Genomic DNA, 20369 nt, shown 5'->3' with positions numbered 1-20369 from the left:
AGATTTAATTTAACTTTTCTTTCCTTTCTGTTATCTCTACAGAGCAGTCCAACCAGCTTTACCCATGTAAGGGATTATAAAGGATTCCTGCCTGATTGGAGGAGGAACCTCAGCTGAGAAATGAATGCCTGAGAGCACACAATGGCTTCATGTATCTTACCCGAGGGTATAAGGGAAGGTCAAACAATTGTTGGCTTACAACCTGTCTTACAATGCTGGAAGAGGAGCATCATTCGGATACAAATGATTTTGGAGGAACTATTTTGAAAATGTGTCAGGCCAACAAAGCCTTCAACACTGATTCCATCCACCTTGCTCAGCAAAATATATTGTGGTCCAAAATGCCTTCTGAAATTTTTGAAAATAATCTAGAATTAATTTAGTTACAACCCAAAAGAATGAAGGTGTGATTTCCCATGACTTATGTCTAAAATCAGAGACTTATGATGGAAGAAGAAACATTATTGAGCTGGATTGTGAATTAGCCTCATTTGTAGAGATGTTGGGACATAAAGCCTCCAAAGCAGCTAAGTTGGACAAACAACTCACCACTCTGTTATCTTCATCCACAGATTACAAAACCTTCAAGAAAGAAATTAAAACCATACTCTTCAAAAAACACATTAAACCTATCCAGCACAACAATCCCAACCCAACATCCAATACTCTATAAACCCTTAGTACTCTCTCATTTTTTTCTAATTACCAAACATTATCTAAAACCCGTAATTATCCCTTAAAATTTTATCTCATCGTTTATTCTATTACTTCAAAGTTGAAATGTAATTCTTGTTTTTAGTTTGGATGTAATTCGCCTTAAACCGCAAGGTAATGGCGGAATAGAAATCACTAATGTAATATAATGTAATGTAATAAAGATCTAATATAATGTAATTCTTAGTCTTATATACCGAATCATCTTCTAAAAATAGGAGCTCGATTCGGTTTACATAATTAGATCACAAAGAAAGATCCGTTAACATTCATTGGCGCTATAGCTTAAAAAGCGATGAAACATAGTGGCTTTTAAAGTTTTGTGAAAGATCTGAAGAGATAAGCACGATCTAATATGAGGAAGTCGTCCATTCCAAATCACAGTTAGAAAGTATGAAAAGGAGTGTGAAATTTGACTAATGGATTCGATTCCTCTTAATGATGGAAAAGAGAGCTCATACATATGAGCTATTCTTGTGCCCGAAGATCTCAAAGGAGCAAATAGTCCTTGTAAAATTTTAGAGACTATACAGGCACATTTAAATTGAACTCTCAGTTGAGATGGAAGTCAATGTAATTTCCTCAACAGAGGTGACATGTGATCAAGATATTTTTTTTTTTCCAAAAAAAATCGCTTTGGCTGCAGCATTTTGAATCAATTGCAGCCGTTTCTCATTTCCTTTGCTTAATCCCACATAAATGGAGTTACAGTAATCCAGCTGTGCCAAGATAATGGCTATAGGAACATTTTTTGGTAAGATTATTTACCTGGCATTGAAAAGAGAGAGAAAAATCCAAAACAACACGAAGAGGGACGATATGAACTTTATAAGGTATGTTCATAACTGTATTATAAGATAGATGATGCAACTAGCGTCCAAGTTAGAGAATGACACGGGGACAAATTTTTCTCCGTCCCCCGCAATAACTCATTTTTTTCCGTCCTGTCCCCGCAAGTTTTGTTGCTGTCGTTGTCCCTGCCCTATTCCTGTAAACTCTGCCTTCACTGCACAAGCCTTGAACACTTATGCTTTTAAAGTGTTTGAGGCTTGTGCAGATGAGGACAGAGCTTAGGCATTGGTGGAATGAGGCATTATGACATCACAATCTGAGCTCTAGAATGTTGCTACTTATGATTTTAAAGGGTTTGAGGCTTGTGCAGATGAGGACGGAGCTTAGGCATTGGTGGAATGAGGCATTATGACATCACAATCTGAGCTCTAGAATGTTGCTACTTATGATTTTAAAGGGTTTGAGGCTTGTGCAGATGAGGACGGAGCTTAGGCATTGGTGGAATGAGGCATTATGACATCACAATCTGAGCTCTAGAATGTTGCTACTTATGATTTTAAAGGGTTTGAGGCTTGTGCAGATGAGGACAGAGCTTGCAGGAATGGGGCAGGGACATAAAAAGAAACTGTGGGGATGGGACGGGGAAAATGAGTTCCCGCGGGGACGGGGAAAAATTTGTCTCCGTGCCATTCTCTATTCCAAGCCGTCAGATTATCCACAAAAATATGGTTTTGTTGCTGGCATGGCTGTGCAGAATGTGCGGATTGACTAAAGCAGTGTCTCACTAAACTGGCAGCTGTGGCTCGAGGGTGCCCAGAAGTCCTCCAGACGGGGGCCCTGAAACACCAGTGGGGAGTGCGGAAAAAGAAGAGGCCCAGAGAGGAGGAGAGACGCCATGGAGGAGGAGAGGCGCTGGTGGCGGCCGACTGCTCACAGGATGTAGCTCTCGCTGTAAGAGGCACATCCTGTAGCATTCAGCTGGTACTGGCTCCTCTCCTGTTCCCCGGCATCTGGTGGCACACCTGAAATCTCACGCGGCACACAGTTTGCGATACATTGGACTGAAGGACATTGGACAAAGGTGTGGAAGAAACAGGCCGTAGCGCATCGTTACACAGGCCTTTCTCATAGGGATGCCAAAAGTTAGGCGGTGGTAGGTTGTCCTAAAGTCGCCTAACTTATTTAGTTTAATTGGTGATAAATGATGCGGTAATTGACCAAATCATTTTAAACCAATTATAAATTAATTTTTATTTAATGTAGGCACCTGCAGGCTGCCGATGTCCTGTCCACAGAGGTGCCTACCAGTGCCTATGGTCAAAGTGGGCATGGCTTCCGGCGGAAGTGACCGTAGGCGCCGACAGGAGCCCCCGTGGATGTGATTTTCGTGTAAAGTAGGCGCCAGAAATGTAGGTCAGTAAAACCCGGTTTTGGAGGCGCTGGCTGATACCGGCGCTGGTTGCAGGATCTGGCCCTAAGGCCATTTCTTCCCGCCGCTGGAAAATGGCCGATTTCCAATTTCTAGTGCTATTGTTGCCATTAGCCCGTGTGAGCCCTTATTGCCACCTATTTTGCATAACTGATTAGCATAAACACACACTCTCCACCCTTCGGACACACCTCCTCGCTGAAACAAAAGAACTTTTTAGCCCATTGTGGGCACATGCAGACTGCAAGACGCCATGGGATACCTCAGTGCGTCCAGCGGTAAGCCCTTTCGAGCTGTGGTGAGCGCACTCTCGTGCTTACCGCAGCTTAGCAAAAGGATATCTAATTCTTTTAAAGAAGTATCAAGAAAAAAAATGTATTATAAAGACAGTTTTCCTCTAAAATAGGTGGAATAAGGTCAATATTCCATAGGGTTGAAGTGCGCAGAAGAAGCTCCTGCCTGATTAAAGCACTCTCAGCAAGCCATCCTCAGAAAGCCAGTGGCATTTACCGCCTGATTCCACTGTGCAACAGAGGTTTGGGGGGGGGGAAGGGGTAAACCGCGGACCTGACGGACCTTGCGGATCTAACATCGCATGTCCTTAAAAATCTGAGCTCCGTGTCACTTGAAGTTAGTTTCTGGCTCTGACAGACCTCGATAACAATTTAGCGCTGACGGATCCGTCTCAGCATAGGGAGGGAAAAGTATTAGGATCCGTCAGCGCTAAAATGTCATCGAGGTCTGTCAGAGCCACGGACCTCAGATTTTTAAATTTACTGGGGCTGCAGGAAACCGGTTTAAAGGATTCGTTTTAGAGCCGCTCCAGCACTAGTTTCTGGCTCTGACAGACCTCGGTGACATTTTAGCGCTGACGGATCCTAATACTTTTCCCTCCCTATGCTGAGACGGATCCGTCAGCGCTAAATTGTCATCAAGGTCTATCAGAGCCAGAAACTAACTACATGTGGCACGGACCTCAGATTTTTTAAGGACGTGCGGTTTTAGATCCGCGAGGTCCGTCAGGTCCGTGAGGTCCGCGTTTTACCCCTTCCCGTTTGGGGGCATGAATTGTAGTGGGTGTTCTATAGTGATTTGGGGTCGCTGAATTCAAAAACTGACCTTAATTTTTCAGTATAACCCTCTGGGTGCTGAGGCTTTAGCTTTAACCACTGCACCACTCTAGAAATCAAAATGTAGCAAAAGTGAGCCAAGTAAAGGACAATTCAGCCATTGTGACATCACTGCTGAGGTTGGCTCTTAGGCATTGGTGGAATGAGGCATTATGATGTCACAATACCAGCTCTGGTTACATTGTGCATGAATTGTAGTGGGTGTTCTATAGTGATTTGGGGTCGTTGAATTCAAAATTGGCCTTAATTTTTTGGTATAACCTTCTGATTTTGGGAAAAAGAGCATTATAATGCAAAAATTTATCATTTATGCCATATTCAAAGCTACTTTATCTAATCAGCCAGAAATGGCCACTGACCAGTTAAATATTGTTTTGGCACCTAACTGAATATCTGATGGATTCTGTGCTGAATATTCAAGGCCAGTGCCCAAAACTTAACTAGCTATAATCACACGATAACCATTAGTGTAGCAAGGGTAGGAGGTGGCACTTTCCCGCTCCTTCCGTGCCACCTCCTCCTTCTGCGCCTCCCCCCATACCACTCTCATGCCGTCCTTTCCCATCCCCTTACCTCTTTAAACCTTTGCCAGTGCGAGCAGCTTCTCTGGCCTACTGCCCGTGCCAGCATCGGCTTTTCCTCTGACATCACTTCCTGGCCCGTGACCCGGAAGTGGTTTAAGAGGGAACCAGGCTGGCACGAGCAAGAGGCCGGAGTAGTTGCTCACCCTGGCGAAAATTTAAAGAGGTATGGGGGGGGGGGGGCGAGGAAGATAGGGCATGAGCTTGACAGGGGAGGTGGAGAGGCACTGGGGGCAGTCTACGCCCCACCCTTACTACACCACTGGCAACAACTAACAATATATGGTGCTGACTAGCTAAGTTTAGCCAGATCATATAAATAGCAGTCCTATCTTTGCTAGGGTTACCAGACATTCGGATTTTCCCGGACATGTCCTCCTTTTGAGGACATGTCTGGGGATCTGGACAGCTTTTCAAAACCCGGCACTTTGTCTGGGTTTTGAAAAGCTTTTACTTCGGGTAGGAGGGCATCCAAGCATGCGCGGATGTCCTGCCCGACGAGAGCAGGCAGCAGGGGTGGGATTGGAACCGGGGCTGACGGGGCTTGGATGGTTGGGACCGGGCGGGCCTGGAGGCGGATCTAGGGGGGGGTCTGGAAAATCTGGTAACCCTAATCTGTGCTCACTATTAAAGCAACCACAGTGGTTTTGCCCGTAAACTTATCATAAATGATTTCATACATAAATAAACATCTCTGAATGCAATTTTAATAGTATATTCTTCTTTACCTCTGATCTGTGTCAGTGGGGCACAAGGACACCACCCAGAGGAAGAGCAGTAGATTTGCTGTTTCCTGTTTCGGAGGAGGAAATGCTGCTGGTTTGAAGGAGAATTGCTGAACTGTAAGTAGTTTGGGCAGATTTTTTAGTTGCTTTTCCTTTTATTTTAAAGAAAGGCTCCTCTTAGAGCTGTATCTGTTGTTTTCCTGGCTGACTTGAGAGAAGTGCTGACCGATAGGGAAAATATTGTTGTTATTTCCCTACAGGCATGTGATTCTTTTTATATAACAAATGGGGCATAGACAATTATGTTATACTCACAAAACTGGCCACCTTCTACATTTAGGGCTCCTTTTACTAAGGAGCGCTAGCATTTTTAGCGCTCGCACAAGATTAGCGCACGCTATAGTGCGCGCTAGCTGAAAAATTGCCACCTGCTTTAAAGGAGGCGGTAGAGGCTAGCGTGTGTGGCAATTTAGCCGATATTTATTTGTCTTTTTTTCTGCACCATATGATTTCAAACACTCCTTGTATCGATTGTATAAAGAATGCACTTTTTACAGTATATTGATAAATTATTTAGCCTCTTTTTATTACCTATGCATATCATTTTATACAGCTAATCCAGTGGTTCCCAAACCTGTCCTGGGGGACCCCCAGCCAGTCAGGTTTTCAAGATATCCCTAATGAATATGCATGAGAGAGATTTGCATATAATGGAAGTGACAGGTATGCAAATCTCTCTCATGCATATTCATTAGGGATATCTTGAAAACCTGACTGGCTGGGGGTCCCCCAGGACAGGTTTGGGAACCACTGAGCTAATCTATTGCTTGTATTTTTTTTATTTTTCATGAGCACAAACCAAGACATATATGTGATAGCCCTATGTATGTTTTTAGCTGCATTCTTTTATTTTTAAAAAAATTTTGTATAACTGTATTTATAAGCTATTATGCATGCTTAATATAATTTAATTCTATTCTATAAACTAAGCAATAACTATAGGTTTATATGTATGTCTCTTTGGGGGTCTTATACTAAGGCACACTAGCCGATGTAGCACGCGCTAAATACGAACGCGTCCGTACAATTTAATGGGTGCGTTTGCGTTTAGCGTGCGCTAAATTGGCACCTTAGTAAAAAAAAAAACAAAAAAAAACCTTAATTAGATGTTGAAAACAGCCCTAAGGAACTTTGATGAAATGGGGCGAATCTACGTTTTTCAGGTATAAGAAAGTGCTTTAGCTAAGTCTAGAGTTCTGCAAAACTCATTTTGGGTGTCAGACAGGGATTTTCGCAATATCCAGCTGCTGGGGAGAGCTGCCAGCTTTAAAAAAGCCCTCCGGACCCCCGGACATGTCCTCGAAAAAGAGGGCATGTCTGGGAAATCCAGATGTCTGGTAACCCTAGTGCTAACTATGTGTTATGGGCTTAAGTCCCTTTAATAAAAGGACCTCTCAGTTAAGTGCACAATTGCTCTATATGCACATAACTGAACACTTGTCTACATGACTGTCAGTATTCAATAAATTTATTATTTTATGTATTAGTATACCACCTATCAAGGTTATCTAAGTGGTTTACAATCAGGTATTCAAGCATTTTTCTCTGTCTGTCCCAGTGGGCTCACAACCTATCGAACGTACCTGGGGGATTAAGTGATTTCTCCAGGGTCACAAGGAGCAGCGTGAGATTTGAACCTACCACCTTAGGGAGCTGAGGCTGTAGCTCTAAGCACTACTCCACTCCTTGTATTTAGGTGAGCTGTTATGGAATGAGGGGGTCTGAGAATAAATATCTCGCTGCTCTGCTGCTTTATCACGCCCTCTGCATAGTGAAACTGCAGCCACCACTTATCACGTCTGTGGCACGACTCAGTGTACAATAAAACACTGTTTTCTTTATTTTCTCCTTGTTAGTTTCTTTAGATGCCAAAGATTCTGCCATAAAAAAATGACAAATATATAATGATCATAAATATGATTCAATCATTATTGTAAATCAGTTACAAGAACTGATAAAAACGTGCAATGATTAACTGGTGATATCTGTCCTATCTTATCCACCACAGGTTGACTATTGGCCCCAATATTTGCTTTTTCAAAAAAACTTTATATTCCCTGTGTCCCCTCTCTCAACTCCATAACAAGTTCTACTCCCGTTGAACAGGCCAGCCGAACCGCCAGGAGGACTAGGCATCCGCCTAGGGCCCCAAAATTTTAGAGAAATTAGATTGCAAGCTCTTTTGAGCAGGGACCGCCTATTAAGGTCAAAATGTACAGGGCTATGTACACCTTTCAACGCTATATAAGTGATAAGTAGTAGCAGTAGCAGGGGAATGGCTGTGGTCATCAACGTGTCGATGTTCCGCGTCTCCCCGTTCCTCCAAACTCTTCAGCAACTTCCTTTCCCCTTCTTAACCCCTCCATGGTGGCATCTGTACGTCATCAACACTCATCATACTCTTGAGCATCTGAGCAGGCTCGAGGCCCAACAGAGAAGAACCCAGGGGGGAAGGGGGGGAGTTGGAAGGAGACAGAGGGAAGCAGCCTCCTTTCGAAAATGCCCCTCCATGTGCTCTTCTGTAATGGCAGGTGTAAGTGGAATAGGATGCAAATATATTCACATGGGTGGAGCATGTGCATGACATAACCATGTACAGTGGTACCTCGGTTTATGAGTTTACCGGTTTGCGAGTGTTTTGCAAGACGAGCAAAACATTTGCAAAATCGGCGCCTCGGAAACCGAGCTTGCCTCGATGTACGAGCGCCTCCCCCTGTGATCCAGCCCCCCCCCCCGTATGATCCGCCCCCCCCACCCGCTCGTGTCACCCCCCCGCTGCGATCCGACATCCTCCCTGTACCCATCACTCACCCGAACACATCACTTACCCCCCCCCATCTGAAACCCGTCACCGTCACCAACGCACAGGACATGCCGGTGCTGGTGCCCGAAGGTCTGTCATCCTTTTTTGCTGGGCCTTGAGCATCTGCGCATGCTCAAGGCCTTCGAGTTCCCACTCTCTCCAAGATTCTCGAGATCTCGAAGAATCTCGGAGAGAGCAGGAACTCGAAGGGAGATGCTCAAGGCCCAGCAAAAAAGGACATGTCCAGGCATCCGTCTTTCCAAAATCTGGCACTTTGCCTGGGTTTTGAAAAGCTTTCAGCTGGGAGCGGCGTCAGAAGGGCATCTGCGCATGCACGGAAGCAATTCGGTGACAACACACACATGCCGAGGAAATCAGGACAGTAGAGTGCTGTGGAGCTGCTGCAGGCCGGAGGTTTGTGTTCGTCTCACGATGGGAGGGTCAGTGGGGTCGGCTGCATGACAGCGGTAGTGGTGTGTGTGTGGGGGGGGAGGTTAGATAGAAACATGCTGCAAATGCCGAATGGGAGAATGGGGGGGGGGGGTAGAAATTAAAGGTTTTACTGCACAGGGAGATGGGAGGCAGGCAGGCTGGCTTCGGGGGGAGGGTGTGGGTGGAACAAAGTCTAAATGGCATTGAGGGGGGGCATTGGAAGGAGGCACTGGGGGCACTAAGGACATAGGAAAGGGCACTAAGGACATTGAATGGGACATTAAGGACATGGAAGGCGGCACTGGGGGCACTAAGGGAAGACAGAAGGGGCCTGCTTGGGGGGGGGGAAGTGTGCTGGGGACAGACAGCTTTGCTGTGGGGGGAAGACAGAAGGGGCCATGGGGAGACAGTTAGGGAAAGGGGGCTGCTTTGGGGGGAGGTCTGTGCTGGGGGCAAACAGCTTTGCTCTGGGGTGAATACAGAAGGAGGCCACGGATAGACAGTCAGGGAGAGGGAAAGGGGGCTGCTTTGGATGGAAGGGTGTGCTGGGGGCAGACAGTTTTGCCTGGGGAGGGGGGGGGGGAAGATAGAAGGACACAGACAGTGGCCAAGGAGAGAGAGAGAAAGAAACACAGACAGACAGACAGACACATCTATTCTAGCACCCGTTAATGTAACGGGCTTAAAGACTAGTCATTTATAAAATTGCCTCCATATAGATAATTTATATAGTAACATAGGGGTGCTTTTACTAAGGCGTGCTATACATTTTAGCGCACGCAAAATGTTAGTACGTGCTAAACGCTAACACATCCATTATAGTCTATGGACACATTAGCATTTAGCTCGCGCTGAAACGGCTAGCGTTCCTTAGTGAAGACCCCATAGTAAATGATGACAAGACCTGTGTGGTCCTTCCAGTATGCCCAGTGGTTGCAGATATCCCAACACTGAGTTTGAGGCAGTGGCATAGCGAGAGCGAGTAACACCCGGGGCGGTGGTGCCCCTTCTCCGCCTCTTCTCTGCCTCTAATTTTCCCTGTGTGAGCAGCATTGCAAACTTGCTGCCCATGTCGTGTTGGCTATCCCTCTGACAAAAAACAAACAAAAAAAAAACTGTGGAGATGATGATGTTCAAGATGCAGACTTTATTTAAAAGTGCAATTTAATAATCCACCTAAAATATATCTAGGACCCAAAATGTTGGGAGCTATGGACCCAACAGGGTCCGTGTTTCGACAATGCTGTCTTCTTCGGAGGTCCCTAAAGATCCTGATATAAATACTCGTGGATTAATAGTAAAAATCAATGCTGAGTCGTTACCTCTGCGCGGGTAAGGATGCCTGACATCATTTCTTAGGCGCGAGGCCCGGAAGTGACATCAGAGAGAGGTGACCCTGGGCAAGTCACTTAATCCCCCATTGCCCTACTTAATCTCCTAATGCCCCAGACAGTAGATAGAATGTGAACCTATAAGGACAGATAGGGAAAAATGCTTGAGTACCTGAATGCAAGCCACTTAAGGCTATAAGTGGTATATATAAAAATGCTAAAAATATATCATTCACATGTTGTTTTTAGTAATACATAAGTATGACAATGAAATAAGTATGCAAAATTTCTCACTGAAATTCTAAAGGGTTGCTGAGAAACCGGGGGAAAATACTAGAGTTTCCTTTAACAGCAGAACCTGGAGGGGCCCGCTCTCCCAACAAAACCTCCTCTCTCACCCATACCCCTTCCCGAGCCTCAATAACACACTCAAACACTGTCGCTGGTGAAACCTGATCGCAGCCCTGTTTATTGAAATAAACATATAACTTAAATATATTATAACCTTGTTTTTACAAACAATCATTGTAAAACAAAACCCATCTTGATCCCGAGCCACTATAACAATTAAATGACCCCCGACCCCACCGTGCTAGCAAGGGTCCGAGGGGTGGCATGTCTCCAGATGCCCCATTGTCCAGGGTCATCCGACCCACCAGGCATGGCTCCCCGCTGGCCCACTGCTTATCCCTTGAGGAGCCCAGAAGCCAGTAGCTCGGGATACCACCCCCTGAGTTACCCCCCCCCCCCCGGAACTGTATCATGGGCGGGTGGGCGGGAAATCAGCCTCAGAGGACCCAGTGACAGTTTGGGTCCTCAAAGCTCCCCCTCCTTATCTCTCTCCCATCATTCCCCTCGCCATGGCCTCCCCCAAACCCGAGTCTTCCCCCCAGCGGGAAAACCCCACTCCTACCCATTTACCCTAGACCCTGCTCTGAACCATCCCCTCCTCCCCCCCCCGACGGGTGACATCACGGGCCTCCAGCTCCGCGTTAAAGGTGCCCGTCGAGACGAGCTCTTGGGCTTTCTGTTTTGTTTTTGTTTTTTTTTTTGCTTTATCCTGAACTAGTCTTTAAGTCTGTTACATTAATGGGTGCTAGAATAGATGTGTCTGTCTGTCTGTGTTTCTTTCTCTCTCTCTCTCTCTCCTTGGCCACTGTCTGTGTCCTTCTATCTTCCCCCCCCCCCAAGCAAAGCTGTCTGCCCCCAGCACACCCCTCCCCCCAAAGCAGCCCCCTTTCCCTCTCCCTGACTGTCTCTCCGTGGCCCCCTTCTGTATTCACCCCAGAGCAAAGCTGTTTGCCTCCAGCAAAGACCTCCCCCCCAAAGCAGCCCCCTTTCCCTAATTGTCTCTCCATGGCCCCTTCTGTCTTTCCCCCACAGCAAAGCTGTCTGTCCCCAGCACACTTCCCCGCCCCCCCCCAAAGCAGCCCCCTTTCCCTCTCCCTGTCTCTCCATGGCCCCTTCTGTCTTCCCCCCAGAGCAAAGCTGTCTGTCCTAAGCACACTTCCCCCCCCCAAAGCAACCCCTAGTGTTTAGGCCAATTACATTAACGGATGCTAGAGTAATGTCTGTCTGTCTGGGTTTTTTTTTTCTTTGTCCCATCCTATGTCCTTAGTATGTTTTTAGTGCCCCCAGTGCCGCCTTCCATGTCCTTAGTGTCCCATTCTATGTCCTTATTGCCCTCAGTGCCTCCTTCCTATATACTTAGTGCCCTCAGTGCCTCCTATGTCCTTAGTGCCCTCAGTGCCCCTTCCTATGTCCTTAGTGCCCCCAGTGCCTCCTTCCCATGTCCTTAGTGCCCCCAGTGCCTCTGTGCTGTCCTTAGTGCCCCAGTGCCTCCTTCCCATGTCCTTAGTGCCCCCAGTGCCTCATTCCCGTGTCCTTAGTGCCCCCAGTGCCTCCTTCCCGTGTCCTTAGTGCCCCCAGTGCCCCTTCCTATGTCCTTAGTGCCCTCAGTGCCTCCAGTGCCTCCTTCCCGTGTTCTTAGTGCCCTCAGTGCCCTTTCCTATGTCCTTAGTGCCCCCAGTGCCTCCTTCCAATGCCCCCCTCAATGCCTTTTAGACTTTGTTCCAACCAGACCCTCCCCCCGAAGCCAGCCTGCCTGCCTCCCATCCCCCTGTGCAGTAGAACCCATTCTCCCGTACAGTAGAATTCGGCATTTGCAGTATGTTTCCATCTACCCCCCCCCACGCCACTACCGCTGCCATGCAGCCGACCCCACTGACCCTCCCACCGCGAGACAAACACAAACCTCCGGCCTGCAGCAGCTCCACAGCACTCTAAACATTCTGCTTCGCGGCCTTCTGTTGTCCTGATTTCCTCGGCAGAGAAAATCAAGATAGTAGAAGGCTGAGAAGCAGAATGTTTAGAGTGCTGTGGAGCTGCTGCAGGCCGGAGGTTTGTGTTTGTCTCGCGGTGGGAGGGTTGGATGGTAGGCTCAACCCGCCGGCCCCGGGGGTCCGCCCGCAGACATGACTGGTGGCCGTGTAGCACCTCCTTGGGCAGCAAGGTTCGGACGCGTACCGCCACGCGCACGGGGCTCTCCTCGACCCGGGGCTTCGGCGCCATCGCCGGAGGGAAAGAGGCGCGAGCCGCGCAGTCAAGGAAAGCGCACCCGCTTCATCTCGTTTCTTCGGCGGCGACACATCTGAGCTGGGGGAGCCAGCATCAACCCCTTCCCCCCCCCCCATCATCTGTGGACGCAGCCAGCAGGAAGCAGCGACTCCGACCTTTACCGGGCCCTCCAGTAGCTCCCACTCCCACATCCCTGCCCTCCCAGCAGGGAATTTTGAAAGCAGCGGCTGCGAGGTGGAGAGCAGGGAGGCTGTGGTGACGTAATACGCGCGCATGCACACTTTTGCCAGCACACCCCAACAGATAAGGGAACACGCAGCGCGAGTGCACATGCGCGCTTAGCGTTTTATTATTATAGATATTGTTAAAGGTATTGGAATTCTCCCTAAGTTAGGCCCTCTTTTACTAAGCCAGGTACAGATTTCTACCACAGCCCAGTGCGCAAAATGCTCTGACGCTCTTAGGAATTCTATGAGCGTTGGAGCAGCTTCAGAGCATTTAGCACCTTGGGCCGTGGTAGAAATCTCAGCATCGGAATAGCGTCAGAGCATTTCATGCCCCCATGCCGTGGTAGAAACCTCTACCATGGCTTATTAAATGGGGGAGAAAGTTATTCTGCACTATTTTGCTTGTCTTAAAAAAAAAAAAAAAAAATAATAATCCAACATGTACTTCAATTCCTCATTTTTAAAGGTATTCTTGGAATGAAATTAAAAAAATAAAGCCCATCTGTTCTCCCAGGAGACAGCGTGAGGGTCTTAGCATTCGGAATCTTCATCATTAACCCCTCTTTTGCAAAGCTCGATAGCGCGGGCCAATGCGGTCAATGCTCCGACGCCAATAAGGATTGAATAGGTGTCGGAACACATGCCTTATGGCACTCACTCGTGTAGCCTTGCAAAAGAATCCCTAAGCCAGTTGTGACCTTGAAGAAAAGCGATGCCGTGTTTTAAAGGAAATCCGCTTGCTCAGTTGATTTCCCTTCACCAATTTAATGGCTCCCTGTCTCCTCCTTGTGGTCAGTAAATTGTATACGGTGTGAAGTGGCTCCAAGGCAAGCGATGACACACAAAAATTACTCTTTATTCCCAGAATTGCTAATTACCCCATCAATGGTGTAGGGAGGGTGAGTGGCGCCCCTCCCCCACCCTATTCTTCACTCCCTGCCCCTTCCTGCCCCTCCCCCCCCACTGCACATGCGACCCCTTCTCTTCCTTGTACTTCTTTAATTTTCATGAACTTGCTGCCCGTGTCCTGTCTGCTCTCACTCTGATGTCACTTCGTAGGTGCAGGACCCGGAAGAGAGCCAACACTGAGCCAACTACTACAATTTATCATTTCTATAGTGCTGAGAGGCATACACAGTGCTGTACATTTAGCATTCAATAGATGGTCCCTGCTCAGAAGAGCTTACAATCTAATTTGGACAGACGGAAAGGACATCTCAGGGTTGGGGAGTTTCTAGCAGAAGAAATTATACGATGGGTATAGGTATCTGTCGGTGAGTGGGAGTTAAGAGTTGAAAGCGGCTTCAAAAAAGTGGGGTCTTGGCTTGGATTCGAAGACTGCTAGAGGTGGAGCATGACATATTGACTCTGGCAGCCTGTTCCAGGCATAGGGCGTGGTTAAGAAAGAAGAGACAGAGTCTGGAATTGGTAGTGGAGAAGGGCACAGATAAGAGGGGATTATCCCATGAACGGAGTTCACGAGGGAAAGCATAGGTGGAGATGGAAAGGGGTAAAACACGGACCTCGCGGATCTAAACCTGCATGTCCTTAAAAATCTGAGGTCTGTGCCACTTGTAGTTTCTGGCTCTGATAGACCTCTATGACAATTTAGCTCTGACGGATCTTAATGCTTTTCCCTCCCTATGCTGAGACTACCGGCAAAATTTTTGCCCTGAGGATTGTGCCACTTTTAATCTCAGCATAGGGAGGGAAAAACATTAGGATCTGTCAGCGCTAAAATGTCATAGAGGTCTGTCAGAGCCAGAGACTACAAGTGGCGCGGATCTCAGATTTTTAAGGATGTGCAGTTCAGATCTGTGAGGTCCGTGAGGTCAGATGCACTGCAGACCTTTGCACACATTTTTAACCCCCCTCCCCAAACCCAGCTATTTGCCATCCAGTGTCATTTTGCGGGGGCTCTCGGAATCAGCGCGGAGGGAGAGATTTGGAGGAAGGGACGATTGGGCTAAATAGCAAAAGCCACGGTGCGCTAAAAGGCGGTTTTAGATCCGCGAGGTCCGTAAGGTCCGCGTTTTATCCCTTCCTGGTGGAGACAAATGAGGAAAGATACTGAGGGGCTACAGCACTGCATCGCAAACTGTGTGCCCTGGCAGATTTCAGGTGTGCCGCGAGACGCCAGCAAGGAAAAGAGGCGCCAGCGTCTGCTGGTTGCTTACAGGACACGCCTCTCCTAATCTCCGCACCTCTCTTTCTCCAGCACCCCCCACACCTCAGAGCCGCAGCTGGAGGGCATCTGCGCGTGCGTGGAGGTCGACGTGATGACATCACACATGTGCATGATGACATCACAGTAACGTCCGCGCTTTCCCGGATGCCCTCCAGCTGAGGCCCCACATTTAAAGTGCTGCAGTTTCAAAAGGTTTACGGCACACTGGGCTACAGAGTGAATGCTTTTAGGGCATTATGTTTAACCCTATATTCTCTTGGAAACCGATGTAAGTGCATTAAAAGAAATGTAGCTTGGTCTCACGTGGATTAAAAACCGGCTGGAGCGTAGGAAACAGAGAGTGGGGTAAATGGACAATACTCGGACTGGAAGAGCATCACCAGTGGGGTGCCGCAGGGCTCGGTGCTTGGACCCGTGCTCTTATCTTCGCAAAAAGCAAATTCAACCACGTCTCACCGCTTTTGTCCAAGCTCCACTGGCTTCCGATATTCTCCAGAGTCCACTTCAAATGTGCCTGTCTTACTTTCAAGATCCTACACGGCATCCTCCCCCCCCTCCTTTATTCCTCTAACCCCAATTCCACCAGATCCACCCAAAAACTGAAACTTTCCTTTCCCTCTCTAAAAGGCGTCTCCCTTGTAGGAAAACTAGGCTCCTCCCTCCCTTTTAGAATCACTGAGCTCTGGAACAATCTTACCTCCCCTCTTAAGAATCTGAGCTCCCTCCATCTCTTCCGTAAACATCTGAAAACCTACTGTTATTTCCTTATTCTACCCCAAACAAAAATTGTAACTTTTATCTTTTCCTTCCCACTGTATGTTTGTTCAAGTTAAATGTTCTTATGTTAAAATGTCAACCCCTTTGCACTTGATATATTTTTTGTTATGTACATCGCTTAGTGATTATAATAGGCGATTTATCAAATTGTGTTAATAAACTTGAAACTTGAAACTAAACTTATTCTCAAAAATGTAACTCTTCCTCCCTCTCTGTTTATTCTAGTCCTCTAAATTTCCTCTTCATCTTTCCCTCCACTGGAGTTCCTTTCTACCCTAATTCTTGTTAACCGTGTCGAGCTCTGCGAATGTAGAGATGATGCAGTATACAAACCTAAGGTTTAGTTTAGTTTAGTTTGGTGACGGGACTAAATCACGCGAGACAACAGCGCGCCGACAACTGAGCACAGACAACTGAGCGCAAGGTTGACGGCACGCCGAAGAAAAGCACTATTTTAAAGGGCTCCGACGGGGGTGGGTGGGGTGGTGGGTAACCCCCCCCCCAATTTACTTAACAGACATTGCGCTGCCGTTGTGGGGGTGTTTGGGGGGGTTGTAACCCCCCACATTATATTTAAAACTGAACTTTTTCCCTAAAAAACAGGCAAAAAGTTCGGTTTCAAGTATGTTCAATTCTATTTTATTAAGCAATAGGAAATACAACAGCAATAGCAACCATGGTACACATTTTCATCAGACAACCGCGGAGGACTGGACTCTGATGTCCTCCCCGGACCCCCCACCCCCCACCCCACAGCAAGGAATCCCCAGCCCCCCACCCTCCCCTCCCCATCCCCCCCACAGATACATAAAACTCTTAGGCAGGAAACAGCAAGGGCAAATAGAATCACAGATTCAGAGGTGGAGTCTATTCAAAACACGGCTACGACTCTCAGGAGTCAAAATGTTCAAGTACGGAGTCCAAGTGTGAACAAAGTCTCTGCTCCGGCGACGAGAAGAACAAGCCAAACGGGCCTCCCAACCCATAAGTTCATGAAGGCGATTCCTCCAATGCCAAAAGGAAGGGGGCTCAGGAGAAAGCCAGCAACACAAGATACATTTCTTCCCCAAAATAAAACATTTACTAAGAAATAATTTTTCATAAGAAGTGCACATAGTCAAGAAAGAGAATTGGGCAAACATCATTGAAAGCACTGAGACTGGCACAGGGGTCTGCAACAAGCCCTGTAAAAAGGAGGCCAGCGCCTTCCAAAAGGCCTGAATCCCCTTAAAACTCCAAATACCATGAAAGTAAGAATTTACCTCCACCGAACAGCGGATGCATATCTGAGTGTCAATACAACCCATATGGTAAGCCTGACTCTGGGAAGCATAGGCCCGCAGGACAGTGCGAAAGTGACATTCACGTAATTCAGCACTTCGGTTTCAAGTATAATGAGGGGGGTTACAACCCCCAAACCCCCCACAACGCCAGCACGATGTCTGTTAAGTAAAATAGGGGGGGGGGGTTCCCCACCAACACCCCCGTCGGAACCCTTTAAAATAGTGTGATTAAATTCGTGGACGATACGAAGTTTTTCAGAGTGGTGAAGACGCAGGTGGATTGCGAAGATCTGCAACGTGACATAATCAGGCTCGAGGAATGGGCATCGACATGGCAGATGAGGTTCAAGGTGGATAAGTGTAAAGTGATGCATGTCGGTAACAAAAATCTCATGCACGAATACAGGATGTCCGGGGTGGTACTTGGAGAGACCTCCCAGGAAAGGGACTTGGGAGTTCTGATTGACAAGTCGATGAAGCTGTGCGGCGGCAGCAAAAAGGGCAAACAGAATGCTAGGAATGATAAAGAAGGAGATCACGAACAGATCAGAGAAGGTTATTATGCCGCTGTACCAGGCCATGGTACGCCCTCACCTGGAGTACTGCGTCCAGCACTGGTCGCCGTACATGAAGAAGGACACGGTACTACTCGAAAGGGTCCAGAGAAGAGCGACTAAGATGGTTAAGGGGTTGGAGAAGTTGCCATACAGCGAAAGATTAGAGAAACTGAGGAGATTGAAAGGGGACATGATCGAAACGTTCATGATAATGAAGGGAATAGACTTAGTAGATAAAGACAGGTTGCTCACCCTCTCCAAGGTAGGGAGAACAAGAGAGAACTCTCTAAAATTGAAAGGGGATAAATTCTGTACGAACGTAAGGAAGTTCTTCTTCACCCAGAGAGTGGTAGAAAGCTGGAACGCTCTTCTAGAGGCTGTTATAGGGGAAAACACCCTCCAAGGATTCAAGACAAAGTTAGACAAGTTTCTGCTGAACAGGAACGTGCGCTGGTGGGGCTAGTCTCAGTTAGGGTGCTGGTCTTGGACCAGAGGGCCACCGCATGAGCGGATTGCTGGGCATGATGGACCTCTGGTCTGACCCAGCAGTGGCAATTCTTATGTTCTAAGTTTAGCTTTACGTAATATTCAGGAGAATCTTTTTGGTGGGCGAGCTTATGTTTAACTTATAAATATGAGAAAATGGATGCTGACATGCTGGGGCATAATAAGATATTCAAATTAGTTAGGGGTGCATTGACGTCTTTTGTAGATTTGCTATAGTTATCCTTTATCTTTATTTTTATCTTCCGTTGTTTTTCACCCACACATCCAGGGGGAGTGGGAGCGGGAGGGGGGTATATCTGTTTTGGTATTATTCCTGATGGTAATGCTGAATGGGGGAGGGAATTTTTATCTTTTGTATAGATACTGATTGATTATAAGTGCTTGGTTGATTATCATTATTTGTATATAAATTGTATTGCACGTTTTGTTGGCATGAAAAACTAAATAAAGTTAAAAAAAAAAAAAAGATTGCATTCGAGTTACCTGCATAAACAACACTGCAGTAGTCATAAAAAGACTTCGTAAATGCATAAAACAGTGTAAGCAATGCTTCGTGAATGAGGTCATCGAAGGGTATAAAAACCAGACTGACATTCTTGCATGGGCTAACAAGACAGTAGCAAGAAACATCTTGAATTTATGTTCAAATCTATTTTATTAAGCAACAGTAAATACAACAGCAATAACAACCATGGTATGCATTTCCATCAAACACCCGCGGAGGACTGGACTCTTATGTCCTCCCCGGACCCACCATACCCCCACCCCCCGATAAAGAAACCCCTACCCCCCACCCACCCCTCCCCATCCCCCCACAGATACAGAAAAACTCGTAAGCAGGGAACAGCAGAGACACCTAGAAGCTCAGTTTCAGAGGTGGAGTCTAATTCAAGACCCGGCTACGACTTGATACCCAGCCCACCGGGGAAACTTAACAACCAAACCTGTCACCAAGGACAATGTGATACAATGCAACAACCAAAAAGAGTCCTCAATGATTATTCATTCAAATCCCATTCAAATTCAATGATAATTCATTCAAATACAATGTAACTTGTTTTTTTGAGTGCTCAAAAAAAAAAGTTGGTGAAAAACCATACTTAGAGCAGAGCTCCAGCAGCAGGAAAATCTCTCCCTTTTCAACCACAGCATGGTTTTGCATTTGATAAGTTTTCAACATCTTGCTAGTTAAATCTTGCATTAGTTATTTTTTTTTAAAAAAAACTTATCTGCGCTGGAGCTATAAAGCCCACTTTCGGTTTTCTGTCCATAGGGGAAGTCCTTAAGAAAGTCGTGTTTTTTGGCGAAACACGTTGGAGAGGTATCTCCAGGGCGATGGATAAAACCTTTGAGATAAGTTTGAAGTTTTGAAACTAGAAAAAAGTAGGCTTTATAAAGTTGTGATTCTTTTTTGAACTATGAGAAAAGTTTATTTATAAAGTTAAGATTGAAGGCTAATGAGGAGGTGGGTGTTTCAATCTTAGTGCAATGAGTTTGAGCACTAACCCCCTCTTTTACGAAACCACGATGGCAGTTTTTAGCATGGGGAGCCGCGCTGAATGACCCGCGCTGCTCCCGATGCTCATAGGAACTCAATGAGCTTCGGGAGCAGCGCGGGCCATTCAGCATGGCTCCCCGTGCTAGAAACTGCTATCACGGTTTCGTAAAAGGAGGCCAAAGTGTCACCGCTGAAGCCAATAGATGATTTAACTATTTAAATAATTTAAACTATACTTGAATATTATTATTATCTCCTGTGACAACAAGGAGTCAAAGATTATTGAATACATTGCAGGGGATAAGGTATAAGCTGGAATGTTTGGATTGTAACTAGAGAATGGCACGGGGACATATTTTTCCCCATCCCCTTGGGAAATCATTTTCCCGTCCCATCCTGGTGAGTTCTTTTCCTTTCCCTGTCCCATTTCTGCATGCTCTGTCCTCATCTGCACAAGCCTCAAACACTTTAAAGCATCATAAGCAGCAACATTCTAGAGCTCAGATTGTGATGTCATAATGCCTCATTCCACCAATGCCTACGCTCCGTCCTCATCTGCACAAGCCTCAAACACTTTAAAATCCTAAGTAGCAACATTCTAAAGCTTGGACTGTGATGTCATAATGCCTCATTCCACCAATGCCTAAGATCCGTCCTGATCTGCACAAGCCTCAGACACTTTAAAATCATAAGTAACAACATTCTAGAGCTCAGATTGTGATGTCATAATGCCTCATTCCACCAATGCCTAAGCTCTG

At 46.6% G+C, this 20369-nt stretch overlaps 1 long non-coding RNA gene across 1 annotated transcript in view; it reads left to right on the top strand.

The window, feature by feature from the left end:
- The first annotated feature begins 870 nt into the window (after positions 1 to 870).
- LOC117345811 overlaps positions 871 to 20369 on the top strand; it is a 62927-nt gene continuing 43428 nt past the window's right edge. Inside the window, exons 1-2 of the long non-coding RNA XR_004536515.1 lie at positions 871 to 1547; positions 5391 to 5488. This is a non-coding gene — a long non-coding RNA (uncharacterized LOC117345811). The remainder of the gene's footprint in view (positions 1548 to 5390; positions 5489 to 20369) is intronic.

The sequence above is a fragment of the Geotrypetes seraphini genome, chromosome 11 (genome assembly GCF_902459505.1).
Source record: "Geotrypetes seraphini chromosome 11, aGeoSer1.1, whole genome shotgun sequence".
NCBI classification, from domain to species: Eukaryota; Metazoa; Chordata; class Amphibia; order Gymnophiona; family Dermophiidae; genus Geotrypetes; species Geotrypetes seraphini.
This window is presented reverse-complemented; position numbering and strand designations above follow the sequence as displayed.